Consider the following 16160-nt stretch of genomic DNA (forward strand, 5'->3'; position numbering starts at 1 on the left):
CATTGTGCCAATACTTCCTGTAGGATTCACTTGTGCTTCGGAGCATTGTATGAAGCCTAAAATGAATGAATTAACTCTACGTGGGTTGTGTGAAGATCTCTCTTTTGGTGGCCAAAACTGGCTGTGTGTGTGAGGTACATAGCAAGGAAACTCTCTATACTGCTGCTTCCTCGTTTGACTTTCCCTGTAGATGTGGCGCCCGACAATTTTGACTGCCATTTGTGGACCCCCCCAGATTCCTTCCTGCCTTACCCCTCCCACAACGAAGAAAACATATTGCCAAGCTCCAGGCGGCATCGGAAAAAAAGGACACGTGCGGGCGCTCCCTTTGTCATGCGCCAAGAGCACTCGTACCGGAGAGATGTTTCGCCGTATCGGAAACGCAAGGTCCCCTTGAAGCGCCACTGAAAATCCTCTCCTGCCAGGACAAGTAAAAGTATCTCTTCCAGAGTGGAGGAGAAGAACTGACCGTGGAGATTTTCTCTCCCCGTTCTGTTTTCTGTGCACCAAAATTGACCCTTTTGTCTGTGACAAAAGGATGCAACACACTCTCCGGGCTGGTTTGGTCTCGGGACAATTGGCTGCAGCCGCCTGGCCCTGATCCCCCTCGTCCCAGTTGACCCACCACAGCTGCCCCTCCTCGTCTACCCATTCCGCGTCGCTCTCCACTACCGCTTCTCCCCGGGCAATTCACTGCAGGACAAATTGCTCCGGCCAATTCGCCATGCGGGACAATTAGCTCCGCGGGATAGTTCCCGGGACCCAGATGTAGGGGCCCCACACTGCGGCCCACAGGGGCTGCCGTGCTGCCAGGACGGTGGGACACCGGTGAGCTCGGCTCACAAGGTGACGAGAAGCCAGGAATTGGGTGGAAGGGGTTGGGTATCTATTGAGTGTCAGGAAGACCCTCCGTTGTGTCCTGAGGTTCAAGGTTTCAGCCTGGTGCACACCACCCTGACAATTTAGAAACTATTTTGTTCCAGAAGTGACTCCCTGGAGTTATGTTGATCTCAATATCGTTTTCTCTTCCCCTACTCCAAGGTCAGGGTCTAGCCCACTCCCGGGAGGGCGTCTGGCCAGGGACCCTTCCTCCTTGGCCCTCTAGGGACCCCGAGTTACAAAAGGATTCCAACAGCCAATGTAAGATGGACTGACGTGCGTCTGCTTATGCATACTACGAAAGAACACGACACAACCCCCCCCCAAAAAATCATTTCTAGCGGGAAATATTAGAAGTTCATTTTGTAACCGACCGATTCCGAAGCTGCTGGTTGCAGACTCGGTCCTATATATTCTGCTTGTGGTTTTTTTCCGTGTGTTTTTTTTTTAAAGAAAAATAAAAAAAACCTGACTTATTGTTTACATCTGGAAGATAATTATAGTCTTTGCTCTTGTTTTACTGTATGGAGGTGTTTCTCAATCTTGGTCACTTTAAGTTGGATGGACTTCAACTCCCAGAATTCCCCAGCCAGCTTAGCTTAGCTTAGCTGGCTGGGGAATTCTGGGAATTGAAATCCACCCATTTTCACCCTGATGACCTTTGCAGCACCCCTGCAGTCAACATGATTAAAATTCAGATGCTTGGCAACTGACTCGTATTTATGAAGGTGGCAGCGTCGTGTGTGTGTGTGTGTGTGTGTGTGTGTGTGTGTGTGTGTATGTGTGTGTGTGTGTGTGTGTGTGAGAGAGAGAGAGAGTCATGTGATCTCCTTTTGCTGCCTTCTGACAATGTCAATGGGGAGGCAGATTCATTTCAGAAGTAGGTTACTGACTTAAACTCTGCAGTAATTGTGGGAGTTGAAGTCCACCCATCTGAAAGTGAGCAAGATTGAGAGGGTGCAACCTGGTGGAAAATGTTGAGAGGGGTCTCAATTAAAAGGTATTAAAATCCTTATGGGAATATCAATGTATCGGACGTCTTTGGAAAACGTTTAACGGTGGGTAGGGAAGAGTTCCAATAATGGGAAAAGGAAGAAATAGTTTCAAATTTGAGTCAATTTCTTTCACTGGGCAAGACACCATTGTATCAGAAACCACTATTATAACATTTTAGCGGAATCCCTAGAAAGGAAAGCAAAACAAACCAGTCCTGGATTATTATTTTTTTCTTAAAGAAAAAATGGAAAAAAAATAACAAATTCAAAATAAAACCAAGGGCTGCCTGGCAAGATAGCGACAGGGTGAAGAAGATGCAAACAAAAAACAGAAAGAGAACTTTGAATTTTGGGTGGAGGGGACAACCCACCAACCAGAAGAGCAATCTGTTGCAAGAGAGGCGATCCCCAAGGCCGGCTAATGGGACCTGTAGTCCAAAGTATCTCCTATACTATACTGTACACATAACCATACTTTCATTATTATTTTTGTATTTTCAAATTTTTTTTGTAAAAACTGAGCATTTTAAGCGGGGGGGGGGAACCTGCTCAACAGGAGCAAAAAAGAAAAAAGCTGTTGCAAGAAGGGACCATCCCTAACAACATCCCCCCCACACACACACACCTGGGAGGTAGCTGATGGGACTTGTAATCCGAAGCATTCCTCAGTAGAAGCCCAAAGTCACCCTTGTGGATCTCTCAATCCTAAAATGATGCAAAAATGATGGGGACATTTTAAAAACTGGGCCTTTGCAAGGGGGGGGGAGAGGGAAGGAGGCAACCTCCAACCCTATTCCGGCCTCTCCTGCACAAGGGGAGACCTGCTGGCTGCCTGACGGATGGGATTTGTAGTGTAAGGGTCCCCAGGTGGGGCGAAGGGTCCCCTGGGTGGGGCGAAGCTTGAGAAGGCTGTGTGTGTGTGTGTGTATATATATATATATTTAAGTATTTGTCAAGGCTTTTTGAATGGACCTTGCTAATTAACTCTTTCATTCCTGTTTTGGCCCGACTCAGGGCTTATCCACAGGACATAGTCAACTTATGACAGCTCATTATTTGTGCAAATTATTCAAATTGCTAATAAAGAATTTGGGAGGCTAAGATGATCATTTCGAACTCTTTATGTTCTCATCAGTTAGTCATACCCTTTATCTGAGATTCGAACCTGGGCTGATTATATATCAGGCCTGATATATAATCAGCCCAGGTTCGAATCTCAGATAAAGGGTATGACTAACTGATGAGAACATAAAGAGTTCGAAATGATCATCTTAGCCTCCCAAATTCTTTATTAGCAATTTGAATAATTTGCATATATATATATATATATATACACACACACACACACACACACACACACACACACAGACAGCCATTTGCCTGAAATGGTATAGGGTTCCCTGCCTGAGCAGGGGTTGGACTAGATGACCTCCAAGGTCCCTTCCAACTTTTTATTATTATTCATTATTACTATCATTACTATTATACTATTACACACACACACACAAAGCGTCGCAGCCGCCTAATCACCTTCACCTGTGCGGCCGAGGCCCACCTGGCTGTGAGCAGCCGCCTTGAGCGCCGCGGCTATCTCCATGGCAACTGCCCCGCGAGCTGAGCGCTCGCACCTGCCTTTGCGTGCGAAGGAACGTGCACCTTTCCCGCCCGGCGCCCTCGGACCGCCTCGCGGGGCTCTGTTCTGCATGCCCATCTCGCCTGCCGATTGGCTGCTCCTAAAATGCGTCCCTCGGATTGGCTGAATGGTCTGTTTCTCCCACTCCCCTCGCCGAGAGGCGGGGACATTTAAAAAGTCGGCGGGCTCCTCAGGCTGAGGTGCAAAAAGCAAAGCGAGCGCGCCTCAGAGGCAGCGAACGCCGTGTCAAGGTATAAATCACCTTAGTAGAGGGCGAAGGACCGTGCTTCAGAAGATGCATGATGTGCATGAAGGAAGGAAATAAAACACGATGCGTAATCTTACTAAATACCTTTTAATTACAAACACTAAATATATATTATAAAGAGAGCTAGCTGACTACATCCTAACATAACAGACAGTAACAGCAAAGTGAAAGAAAATAAAAGAATAACTGTGAGAAACTTTTTCAAGACATGCGCACAAAACAGTCTGAAACCATAACATAGCTGCACATATGAGGGTCACTATGGTTACCAGATAAGCTATCACCACAGGTGCAGAGAGCAGGGGAAATGTACAGTTAGAAATGAACTTTTCTGACGAACTAAAAAAACGTGCAGTGACATTCCCCTTCTTTCGTCAGCAAAGTGAAGACTCAGGTAAGGCACATCTTCTCACGCAGATACTCATGCTGGACCGTAGGTAGTGGTTTGTTCAACATATCAGCAATTTGATCACGTGTAGGCACATACTGTAATGTCACAAAACCTTGTTTAACCAGTTGTCTTATGTTTTGATATCGGATGTCAATGTGTCTGGACCTTGAACCTGTAAAACGTGTTTCAGAAATATAAACCACAGATGAATTATCTTCCATCACAGTGATCGGTCGAATCGGAGGTGTCCAGATATCTGTGACTAAAGCATCAAACCAGGTTAAAGAATTGCATGCATCAGACACACAAGCATACTCAGCTTCTGTGGAGGAACAAGAAACAAAATTCCTGTTTACACACATGCCAGTAAACAGGACATCCATTTAAGAACATTATGTAACCTGATGTACTTTTCCATGACTTCTTATCACTCACCCAATCTGAATCTGCATAACAACATAACTCTGCATAATCAGTATGTGTTGGTTCCAACAACAACTTCATGTTTTTTGTGTGTTTTAGATACCTCAATAACTTTTTAACACATGTCCAATGAAACTGTTTTGCCTTACCTACATGTTGTGATAAAAGATTAACGCTAAGTGCAATGTCGGGTCTAGTCCAACTACTAATATACAGCAGCGACCCAATGACTGAGCGATATAATGTTTGATCTTCGAACTCAGGACTTGGTTCATGTGCCAAAATGTAAAAATCGGTTTGCATGGGTATACTCACAGGCTTAGCGTCCTCCATGTTGCAGTGACGTAACAGTTGTTCAATCTTATCTTCCTGTGTAAGACTAAACCCCTTCTGAGTTTTGACAACTTGAACACCTAAATAAGTGTTAATACATCCTAAAGACTTCAATGTGAAAAACGTTTGTAACGCTTTAGCAAAAAACTCACTCATCTGCTTATTTGGACCAATATAAACAATATCATCGACATAAACAAGAATTATCTCATACCTATTACCGGATCTTTTAGTAAACACGCATTCATCTGTTTCGGACTTAATAAAGCCCATTGAATTTAGTTTGTCAGAAAGACATAAGTACCACATTAAACCAGACTGTTTCAGACCATAAAGACTTTTGTGTAGAAACCAGGTATCCCCTTCTTGCTGTCAAAAACCTGGAGGACCTTTCACGTAGATGTCTTCATCTAGATCAGCGTGTAGATAAGCCGTTTCAACGTCGAACTGGAAAACCTCTAAACCAAGGATGGTTGCAGTGGCTAAAGCAATTTTCACACTCTCAGTCCGCACTGTGGGTGAGTATGTATTTGTATAGTCCTCAGGATAACGTTGAGCGAAACCCTGGGCTACGAGTCTGGCCTTGTACAACGACTCACCATTCGGCTTCTTTTTGATCCTGTAGACCCATCGAGTACCAATAACTTTCTTGTTTACTGGAGGGCCTGCAGGCGTAAACACTTGGAGTTTCTTTAGACTGTCCATTTCAGCCTGCATTGCCTCAAACCATTTATCTTGCTCTGATTCAGGAAGATGTTTGATCTGTGTGAACTTCTCAGGAGGAAGTGTAACATTACAAATCAAAGGTACAGGTGTTTTTGTTACTTGCCACGAATAACGTTTTGGAGGGATTCCCTTTGTGGACCTCTTGGAACGTCTCGGAACAACCGTCCATTCTTCTTCCGTGTTGTCCTCGTCTTCATCATCGTCGCCAGCGGCAGCATCGGCAGCTTGCGAAGACGGAACAGTAGGTTGAGAAGAACTCGTGGGAGGGACAATCTCCTGTGGATTTTGATCATCAGGTTGCGTGGCATCAGCCGCATCATCTCTAGGAAAATAAACTCCAGGATCGTTAGAATGAATCCTGGACCAGTCAGCGTCTTCCTCAAAAGTAGCAGATTGTGAAACCACAATAACATGATGAGAGTCCATGTATTTGCTCCATTTTGAATTATCATCAATACCCATAAATCTCATCCTTTTTGCTGCAGGACCCCCTTTCTTTCTTTGCGCTGAGGGAATATTCACCATAGCGTATGAGCCAAAAATATGGAGATGTGAGAGGTCAGGCTTGTGTCCATATAACATGAAATAAGGGGTCTGATTTATGACACTACTCCAAGTATGGTTGACGATATGGTTAGCATATTTGATAGCTTCACCCCAGTATGGAAGACCAAGGTTGGCTTCTTCAAGAAGGCAACGCATCATGGTTTGCAACACCCCATTTCTGCGTTCTGCCACTCCATTTTCAGCTGGAGTATAAGGAGCAGATGTCTGATGTACTATCCCATTCTCACGCATCCAGTCCTGGAAATGCTGAGACATGAACTCAGCACCGCGATCACTCTGGATTCTGGCAATGTTGACCTTGAATTGGGTATAGACAAGACTAGCAAAGTCTTTAAAGATCTGAAAGGTCTCAGATTTTTCTTTCATAGGATATACATATCCATATCTAGAATAATTATCAACGATTGTCAAGAAATATCTTTTACCACCAAGTGTTGGTGCAAAAGGACCCACTATGTCAGTGTGCACCAAATCAAAAATGCGTGTTGACAGACGTGTAGCGTGTTTTGGAATTACTGCTGTTTTGGCTTTGGCTTTCTTGCAGACAGCACAGTCCAAGAACACCTTACACCCCTTTAGATCCAAACCTCTTGCGAACTCTGGCATCTTCTTCAGAACACGGAAACTGGCATGACCCAATCTTCTGTGCCACTTATGGATACACCTGGAATGCAAAGGTTTACCTGTTAGTGAATTCTCAACATTAGCATTTTTATTAGGAACCCCAGGCTTGCTGTGAGCAACCTGTGTCTTTTTTGTATTTTTATTATCTTTAGGAACCTTTGGAGTAGCAACAGGATCTCTCTCTGGGACATCTCTCTCTGGGCCTGTGCTTTTTGGAACGTGTATACTTGCCTGCTCTTGCTGCTTAGACTTTTGACTTTGGCTGAACATGGTTTCAGCAACAATATCTCCATCTTTAACTATATAACTTGCTTTTTCAAGATGATGGACCTGAAAATGAGAAAACCTAGACAAATGACTCTGACTAAGCAAATTACTACTGGCAGACGGAACGTAGTAAACATCAGGAATAAATGCACCGAGCTCTTCAATATAAACAGTTCCTTTTCCCATGACCTGAACAGAATGATTTGAAAAAGAGTAAAGTTCACGAAGTTCAGGTTCAGGCTCGTGCATCTCTGTGTAAAGCTCTTTTCTGTAGGTAACATGTAATGCTGCTCCACTGTCCAAAGTCCAAAGAAGTTGTCTGTCGTACTCTGGTTGAGACTGTGGATCGTTGGTCACAACCAATGTGACAAGTGGAGCTTGTGGATCACGCCTGGAACCACGACCACGACCTTGTCGTCCGCCTCTACCTCTGCCTCCTCTGGAATCTGTTCCTCTGGGCTGGTACGTGACGGGTGCTGGAACTCGTTGGGGACAATCCCAGGTGGCGTGTCCCACACGATTGCAGATGTAGCATCTTGGCATCCTTGGAACGTAGGCCCTTCCACGGAAGGCACGCCTCGCTGGAGCTCTTGACGCTGGTGGTTCCCTTAAATGTGGCGCGGCTTGCATAAGTGCCTCTTCGGTTAAAATTCTGCATACATGATCCACTGTGCGTTGAGCAATAGGCACTTGATTAATCTTGGCAATGGCATCTTTCCACTCATGATTCAAAGAATTGATGATAATGCTGATCATTTGAAAATCATCAATAGGATAGCCTTTTTCACCCAGTTCTTTTCTAAAACCTTTCATTTTAGTCAAATGTGCTCCAATATGTTCACCAGGTTTTAATCTGGAACCATGGAACTCAGTCAAAAGTAAACATGTAGACTCAATTGATGTAGGCCGATAACATGTCTCTAACTGAGTCCAAATTTGTTGGGCAGTTGCATCTTGTGAAAACGTGAGCTGCAATTCAGTGTCCATTGACATCAATAATGTTGTGCATGCTCTATTATCCAAGTCCCATATGTCAGGAGTCCATGGCTGGGCAGGAGGATTAAACACCATCATGTGAGTACCCTCTCTGCGTAGCAAAAGTCCAACCTCACTGACCCATGCCCTGTAGTTCTGTCCTGACTTCTTTAATTTTGAGTCACCAGCCAGTGGTACAATAGAAGGTGTTTGATGAGGAGTATACAATTGAGGTACTGGCTGTGCAGGTTGTGCAATCCGACCATAACCTGCAGGGGGCCTCAGTGGCGTCTGTGCCTGTGCCTGGACATGCGGCAGTTGCATTGAAGCTGCCGGTAGTCTTGGTGCTGGCTGTGACTGTCTTTGAGCTGCTATTCCACCCTGGCCAGCAGGAGGCGCTGGGGCTGGTGCATTAGCATAACCTGCAGATGACACTGGCCTTCGCATATGAGAACCCAGTGGCAATTGCGTGTGGGCTAAATATGGCTGTGCTCTGTCAGGTAGAGGGACTTGCATAGAAGCAATATTAGCAGGAGAAGCAATAGTAACAGGAATCCTAGCACCATCAGGGGCTGGAGCCCCAGATAACGGCAGAAACCTTGCATCTCTGAGCAAAGATTCCTGCATGGACAATTGCGAGAGTGAGAGCTCCAATGCATGTCTTAATGCAGCTTCACCAGTAGATGGTGCTATAACATTTGCTTCAGGCATCACTGTGGCTCTGTATGTCCTTTGGGACAGCCCATAATCATGTGACATAGGACCCTCCGGTTCCCAATCGTCTGGCATGACACTCAATGATGGGCGTGACTTTGGCTTTGGGGAAGAAGGAGGCAATATGGCTTCTTCTTGTGGGTGTGGCAATATGGCAGGTTCTTGCTCATAACTCCTCTCATATTGCTGAACCATTGATACATATTCCTTTGCCTGCTGCAAACGCCTTTCAAAAACCCCAATTAGTTCACAGTAGCCTTGCATAGCCCTATCTCGCATAGTTTGCTTGGGGCTTGAAGGAGCAGAAGGAATTTTCTTCGGCTGAACTTTAGGTTTCGCTCCAAGCTCTTGAAATTCATCTGGAGCCCCTGGAGTGTGAACATTTTCAAAAGCAGCTGCCAGGGAGCTTGGAAAAGTAGAAAAAGGAGTGACTGACCTTGCATCGTCGTGGACAGGAGTAGGTGCGTCTTCTCCAAGGCGTTTGGCTGAAGCGATTGGAGTTTGTAAAGTTGAAGGGAGATGTCTCTGGAAAGTAGAAGCAGCCATCTCCTCTTCTTCAGGCTTATAACGAGCCCTCTTCCTGCCTTTTCTCCTATTCCTCTTCTTCGGCATGATTCAGCAATTAATCACGACATTCCTCGGACTAACTAACTGATAACAGCCTCAGAAAAATCCATCGTCTAAAAGCATAAATCAGAACCATCCTTGATACCAAATGTCAAGGCATAATTCTGCCTGTCAGAAGGCGAAGGACCGTGCTTCAGAAGATGCATGATGTGCATGAAGGAAGGAATAAAACACGATGCATAATCTTACTAAATACCTTTTAATTACAAAAACTAAATATATATTATAAAGAGAGCTAGCTGACTATATCCTAACATAACAGACAGTAACAGCAAAGTGAAAGAAAATAAAAGAATAACTTTCAGAAACTTTTTCAAGACATGCGCACAAAACAGTCTGAAACCATAACATAGCTGCACATATGAGGGTCACTATGGTTACCAGATAAGCTATCACCACAGGTGCAGAGAGCAGGGGAAATGTACAGTTAGAAATGAACTTTTCTGACGAACTAAAAGAACATGCAGTGACACGCCGCTACTGCGTCTCTCGGTCCCCGAAAGGGACGATGCTGCGGAGCGCCGAGGGGGGGCAAAAAAAAAAGTCTGTCTCCGGCGCTCCCATCGCCCAAGTCCTCCAGCTCGAGGCCGGGCAGGGCCTTTTGAGCTTTGAGGTAATTCTAGCGGAGACTTTTCTACGTTGTAAGATACGGAGGGGAGCGCAAGTTCTTTAGCTTATTAATAACTGGTCGTTGTCGGGGAGTCAGGATAGCACCTGTGGTAATTTTAAGCGCGGCGTGTATTCTTTGGGGGTAAAACACCAGGGGTGGCTGAGGTAATATCTCAAGGGTGCTTTATTCATAGGACGCCAATGCCACAGGTCACTAAAGATACTTAATCTCAGTCTTTCCCTTGGGGAATGGCGCAAAGTGCTGTCTTGAAGTAATTCTAGTCAAAGCTAACATTCTTAAAATTTTGGTGGAACCTGAGGTAATCTCAGCCATGTCCTTAAAAAAAAAGAGGACCAAAGCACTACAGGTGAATAAGAGTTAAAATTAGCTTTAAAGATAAAATTGCCTCAGGAGCAGGAATAAAGCGATTTCTTGGGGCCTGAGGGAATTTTAGCCAGGTCTTCAAGTTCTTGGTCTAAAGTTTTGGTGGAACCTGTGGCTGTCTTGAAGTAATTCTAGTCAAAGCTAACATTCTTAAAATTTTGGTGGAACCTGAGGTAATCTCAGCCATGTCCTTAAAAAAAAAGAGGACCAAAGCACTACAGGTGAATAAGAGTTAAAATTAGCTTTAAAGATAAAATTGCCTCAGGAGCAGGAATAAAGCGATTTCTTGGGGCCTGAGGGAATTTTAGCCAGGTCTTCAAGTTCTTGGTCTAAAGTTTTGGTGGAACCTGTGGTAATCTCAGCCATGTCCTTTTTTTTAAAGGACCAAAGCACTACAGGTGAATAAGAGATAAAATTAGCTTTAAAGATAAAATTGCCTCAGGAGCAGACCTTTCTCTCGGGAATAAAGTGAATTCTTGGGACCTGAGGGAATTTTAGCCAGGTCTTCAAGTTCTTGGTCTAAAATTTTGGTGGAACCTGAGGTAATCTCAGCCACGTCCTTTTAAAATGACCAAACCACCACAGGAAACAAAGAGTTAAAATTAGCTTGGGGTAAAGTCTGAGGTAATCTTAGCAGGCTAAAAAGTACTTCAAGTAAGCAGGGGTGAAAGTTAACTAAAATTACTTCAGGCCCAGGACCTGGCTTCACACTCAGGAAATTACTTCAGTACCTGGAGTTGCCCTTATTTTTTCCCCCAAGTCAACTCTTGGGACCTGAGGAAATTTTAATCAAGGCTCGAGTCCCTAAAACATATAGAAAGCAACTAGTTGCATGGTCTGAGGAATTCTCAAGGGGACAATGTTCCAATTCATTGTATATTGTGCCCTTTCACTCATAGGATAAAACACAAAAATCCCCTTTGATTGATTGCTTTTCTAGTCTCTGAACATAAGCTGGTCATTTTGGTGATGTTGATTTTTTTTATTTCACAGGCATGAATCCATATAGACGATGAAGAAGAAGACATCAACAGTAAGACAGATGGTTTAATTCACTCTCCAGTATATCGTGAAAGTGTAGAAGCCTGGCAGGTACTGTTTGCAACATGTTTATTCCTGCATTTTTTTTTTGCAAAGTATCAGTGGTAAAAAGAGCAGTGGCAAGTGTGACAAACGTACCTAAAAAAGAATTTTAAAAAAAATCTGACCTGTCACAATTTTAGTTATTGGCTGTGGCTCTTAGAACCAGACAGGGCCCTATGAGCATCCCACATACCAACAAGCATGGCGATGGTGGTGATGCCCCTCCTGGCGGAGGTCTTTCAGTCCCTGAGCTTCCACTCTGTGACACTCACACTGAATGAGCCCGGGAGTCAAACTGCTGCCTGTCTCATTGGGTCCCTGAGCAAACCCTGTGGGGGACTCACACTGGAAGTCCTCTCTGGGGTTGGCCTGGGTGACCCTTTCAGTCCCTGAGCAAGCAGTGAGGGCGAATCACACCGGAAGGCTCATTCGGTCCCTGAGCAGACAAATCTGTGAGACTCACACTGGAAGGGAGACCTTTTCAGTCCCTGAGTGAGCAGCCAGGGCGAACCACACTGGAGGAGTCAACAGTGCTGAATTAAAAGCTTCTTCCAGTCCCTGAGGATCCCCAGCTGAGTCTCAAACTGGAAGGGAACCCTTTTGGATCGCTTCCCTCCCACCATCATACACTGAGAAATAATGTCTGTAGCAGCCAGATCTCTTAGAACCAAAAGTAAACCTGGTGTCAAACTTTGTTACGAGGTGTTGCCTTCTCAGTAAATTAATAACTAGATTTTTTGCTAGGGTGAGACATTAGATCCTCGAACTGGAAAATAAATCTTTGTGGCCCTTTTTAATTCTAGATGTGGCCATTGAAACCCTGAGAAGATTTCTTGCCTGGCTTAATTGAGGCATGATGTTGGTTCTTAGAACCAGAAAACATCTCAATGGCTCTTATTAATGCTGGGTGTGCCGGTGATTTATAATAGATTTTATAGCTTTCTCCCTGGTGTAATTTCAGCCCTGGTGATGGTTCATAGAATCAGAAAGAAAACCTCAGTGGCCCTTTTAAATGACCAGTGTGTGGCCAGTGCTTGGTAATAGATTTCATAGTTTTCTGCCTGGCGTAAATTTGGCCATGGCTGTGGCTCTTAGTACCAGAAAGAAAACCTCAACGGCCCTTTTAAATGACCAGTGTGTGGCCAGAGATTGATAAAAGAATTCTATTTTTCCGCCTAGGAATAATTTTATCCTTGGCTGCTGTTTAAAATGTGTAACTTATGTTTCGACCTTGTAAATAATTATGACACACAGTATGTGGCCGTCACCTCAATTATTTTGATTTCTTCTGTCATACACATTTAACTTTTTGTTTCTGAAATATCTCTAAATGGGATTCAGCCTTGGTAGCATTCTGTTTGACGTGTATTTTTTGGTAATAAAGTTGAGTTTTCCTCCTGATTTACTGTTGTCAAGTAGTTGTGATGCTTTTACTAGACAAGATATTTTATCTTTTGCCTGTGTTAATGTACCCTTTATGTATCCATTCTTATCACCATCTCTTCACCAAGAGATACCTGTTGGGACATTCATGTATTCGAACACCGAAGTTGCGGGTTTTTTTTTCTTCTGAGAGAAATCTTTTGATGATAACTGTTGTTTCTTTTACACCTCACCTTTTTATCAAAGGTGGCTCAGTGGGTTAGGACGCTGAGCTTGTCGATCAGAAGGTCAGCAATTTGGCGGGTCGAATCCCGAGTGCCGCGTAGCAGAGTGAGCGCCTGTTACTCGTCCCAGCTTCTGCCCACCTAGCAGTTCGAAAGCACGTCAAAATGCAAGTAGAAAAGTAGGGACCATTAAGGTGGGAAGGTAACAGCGTTCCGTGCGCCTTTGGCGTCTAGTCATGCCGGCCATATGACCACGGAGACGTCCTCGGACAAGCGCTGGCTCTTTGGCTTTGAAACAGAGATGAGCACCGGCCCCTAGAGTCGGAAACGACTAGCACGCATGTGCGGGGGAACCTTTACCTTTTTATAAAAAAATGCCATTTTAAATTAGTGAACTATTTAACCCATCGTGGTATTTTATCATTGCTTTTGTAATTTTTACAATGATAAAAATGTGACTTTTTATCCTTAAAATATGGGATGATATTTTTATGTATTTTATCTTCAGGACTGTGTTATGTTTTGAGTTGCACAAACTCTTGCAGCTGGGTTATGCTTGGAAGATGTGATGTTGTGTTAAACAATAAAGTGTTTGGAACTACTTTCAATTAGTGCAGGTTCGAGTCCCACCAGGCTCAAGGTTGACTCAGCCTTCCATCCTTCCGAGGTAGGTAAAATGAGGACCCAGATTGTTGGGGGCAATTAAGCTGACTTTGTAATAATGCCGCTTGGGGTGTGTGTGTGAAAGCCCTAACAAGCAGGCATATACATAGAATGAAGGCTACTGCTAAGCTTGTAAGCCGCCCTGAGTCTTCAGAGAAGGGCGGGATATAAATGGAATTAAAATAAAAAAATAAAATAAACTATAGTTGTGATCCTGCAGTGAGGAGCCTGGACCTGTTGGGCACCTTGTGCTTCTGCCCTTTGCTGAAGTCACCGGGGATCATCTTTTGTAAGAATTCAGAGTCTTGGTGTATTCAGAAATGTGCTGTTCTACCAAAATAAACTTCCAATGAAATTATTTTTGTGCTTTTCATAAAATTATTTTTGATCTCTCTCTCTCTCTCTCCCCTTTTCTGCTGTACCTTAGGAAAAAGATGCCATGGACTTATCTGGCCACAGGAGGGCAGCATTCCCTGTTTTGCCCTCCTGAGTGTCCTATTAGAAATGAAATTTTAGCTCCTGGAATTATCTTTTACATTCCTGACAGCCTCTCCTGCCGCTGCTTTGAGCTTTCATCGAAGGAAGGAAATGAAGGAATAAAAATAAGCCACTCCAGGGCTTCTTTGCCAAATGTTACAGCACACACTGGCCACAGGAGGGCAGACTTTGCTGCTTTGACTAAGCTTGATGGGTGTTTGCTTTTTATGTATATTCCTTAATCAAAGGTGTACAGCCTAGGAAAAAGGTAGGAATCATAATAAGTCCTGCCCCAAGACCTCCCACTTGCTCTCGGTACAGCCTCCACAAAACAACACAACTCCATATTTTGAGCTGGAGCTTGAACCAGAGGAGGCGGTCAAAGGGACATTTCCCCGAATCCCGAATTAACCACAAAACAACAGCTAAAAAGAGAATAGGTAGTTTCTCCTTTCTGTAAGTTTTTTCCTCCTTAACAGTGGAAGAAAATACAGTGAGCAATTGCTTTGGGATAATAATTATAATAAAACAGAGCTGAAAGGGAGCTTGGAGGGCTTTTCAACCAGTGGTACGGGTACCACCTGTGGTACATTGGCACCTGGAAGGTGGTAGGCAGCCATCCTAGAAAAGTGGTAGCAGAGGAGGGGGATGAGCTGAACCGTGTCTGAGCGAGAGACGGCTGGAGCTGCAGGGCTGTCGGGGCTCAGCGGAAGCACCAGGATCAGCGCCAGGATCCAGCTGGAGCTCAGCACTAATCCTGGCACTTCTGCTGAGCCCAGAAGAAGCGCCGATCAGCTGGAATGTTGCAGCATCTCCAGGGTCTTGTGATTTACATTCGGATGCGTGGCAACCGATTCATATTTATGACGGTCACATTGTCCCAGGGTCATGTGAAGTGAGCATAACCTGCTGCAACCACCCAGCGGGGGGGGGGGGAAATAAAAACCAAACACCCCCACCTCCCACCCCCGCTGCCAATCCTCAACAGAAATGCTCACAACAATGAAAACCTCCGACAGGAGGAAGAGCGCCGCCGGGCGGGCAGGCAGGTATCTTGCTCGGCCGTGGCTTGGGGGTCCTTCTTTCAGTGCCATTGTAACTTCAAACAGTCACTAAGCGAGCTGTTGTAAGTCGAGGACTACCTGTACTTCATCACTTTTTTCCTTTTTTTTTTTTGTTCATCAAGGTTTTGACCCCTTGCTAGGCGACTGGTGGTACTCGGATGTTGCCATATCCTAAAAGTGGTACAATGGGTGAAAAGGTTGAAAAGGCCTATTCTAGTCTAACCCCTTCCCTGTTCAGGGCAGGAAACCGTAGCAAATAAACTAGCTTGTAGGTACAGTTTGTGACCTGCAGGGGGCAGATGAGTGGGTTTTTTTTTCTCCTTTGGTTTCTCTTGCTTGGAGATTAATAAGCAGAAGAACTGAACTTGGTTTGAAAGTCACTGTGTCAAGAAAAATAGTTGCATAACGGTAAAAATTCAACCTTTTGCAACAAATGCCCTGCAGATGTGCTGGAGCGTTGACGTAACCCTGCAGTTTGTAGAGGTGGGGATGGTGAAAACACTACAGCTAGTCCTTGACTTACAACCTGGAGCCCAAAACGTCTGTTACTAAGTGAAACATTTGTGCAGTGAATTTTACGAACCTTCCTTGCCACAGTTGCTGAGCGAATCACTGCAGTTTTTAAGTCAGTAACCCGGTTGTTAAATGAATCCGGCTTCCCCCTTGATGACCCCCCCAGGGACGCTGCGACCGTCATAGATACGAGTCAGTTGCCAAGCTTCTGGATTTTGACCCCGTTGACCACAGGGATGCTGCAACGGTCGTAAGTGTGAAAAACGGCCGTAAGTCACTTTTCATTGCCACTGTAACTTCAAACAACGAACGGTTGTTAAGTCAAGGACCAACAACC

The 16160-nt window shown here is 44.6% G+C and overlaps 1 long non-coding RNA gene across 1 annotated transcript in view; it reads left to right on the forward strand.

The window, feature by feature from the left end:
* The window catches only part of LOC310643138, a 366287-nt gene that overhangs the window by 173996 nt on the left and 176131 nt on the right, over nt 1-16160 (forward strand). The window lies entirely within an intron of this gene.

Source organism: Vipera ursinii, assembly GCF_947247035.1.
Source record: "Vipera ursinii genome assembly, chromosome: 7".
Classification (NCBI taxonomy): Eukaryota; Metazoa; Chordata; class Lepidosauria; order Squamata; family Viperidae; genus Vipera; species Vipera ursinii.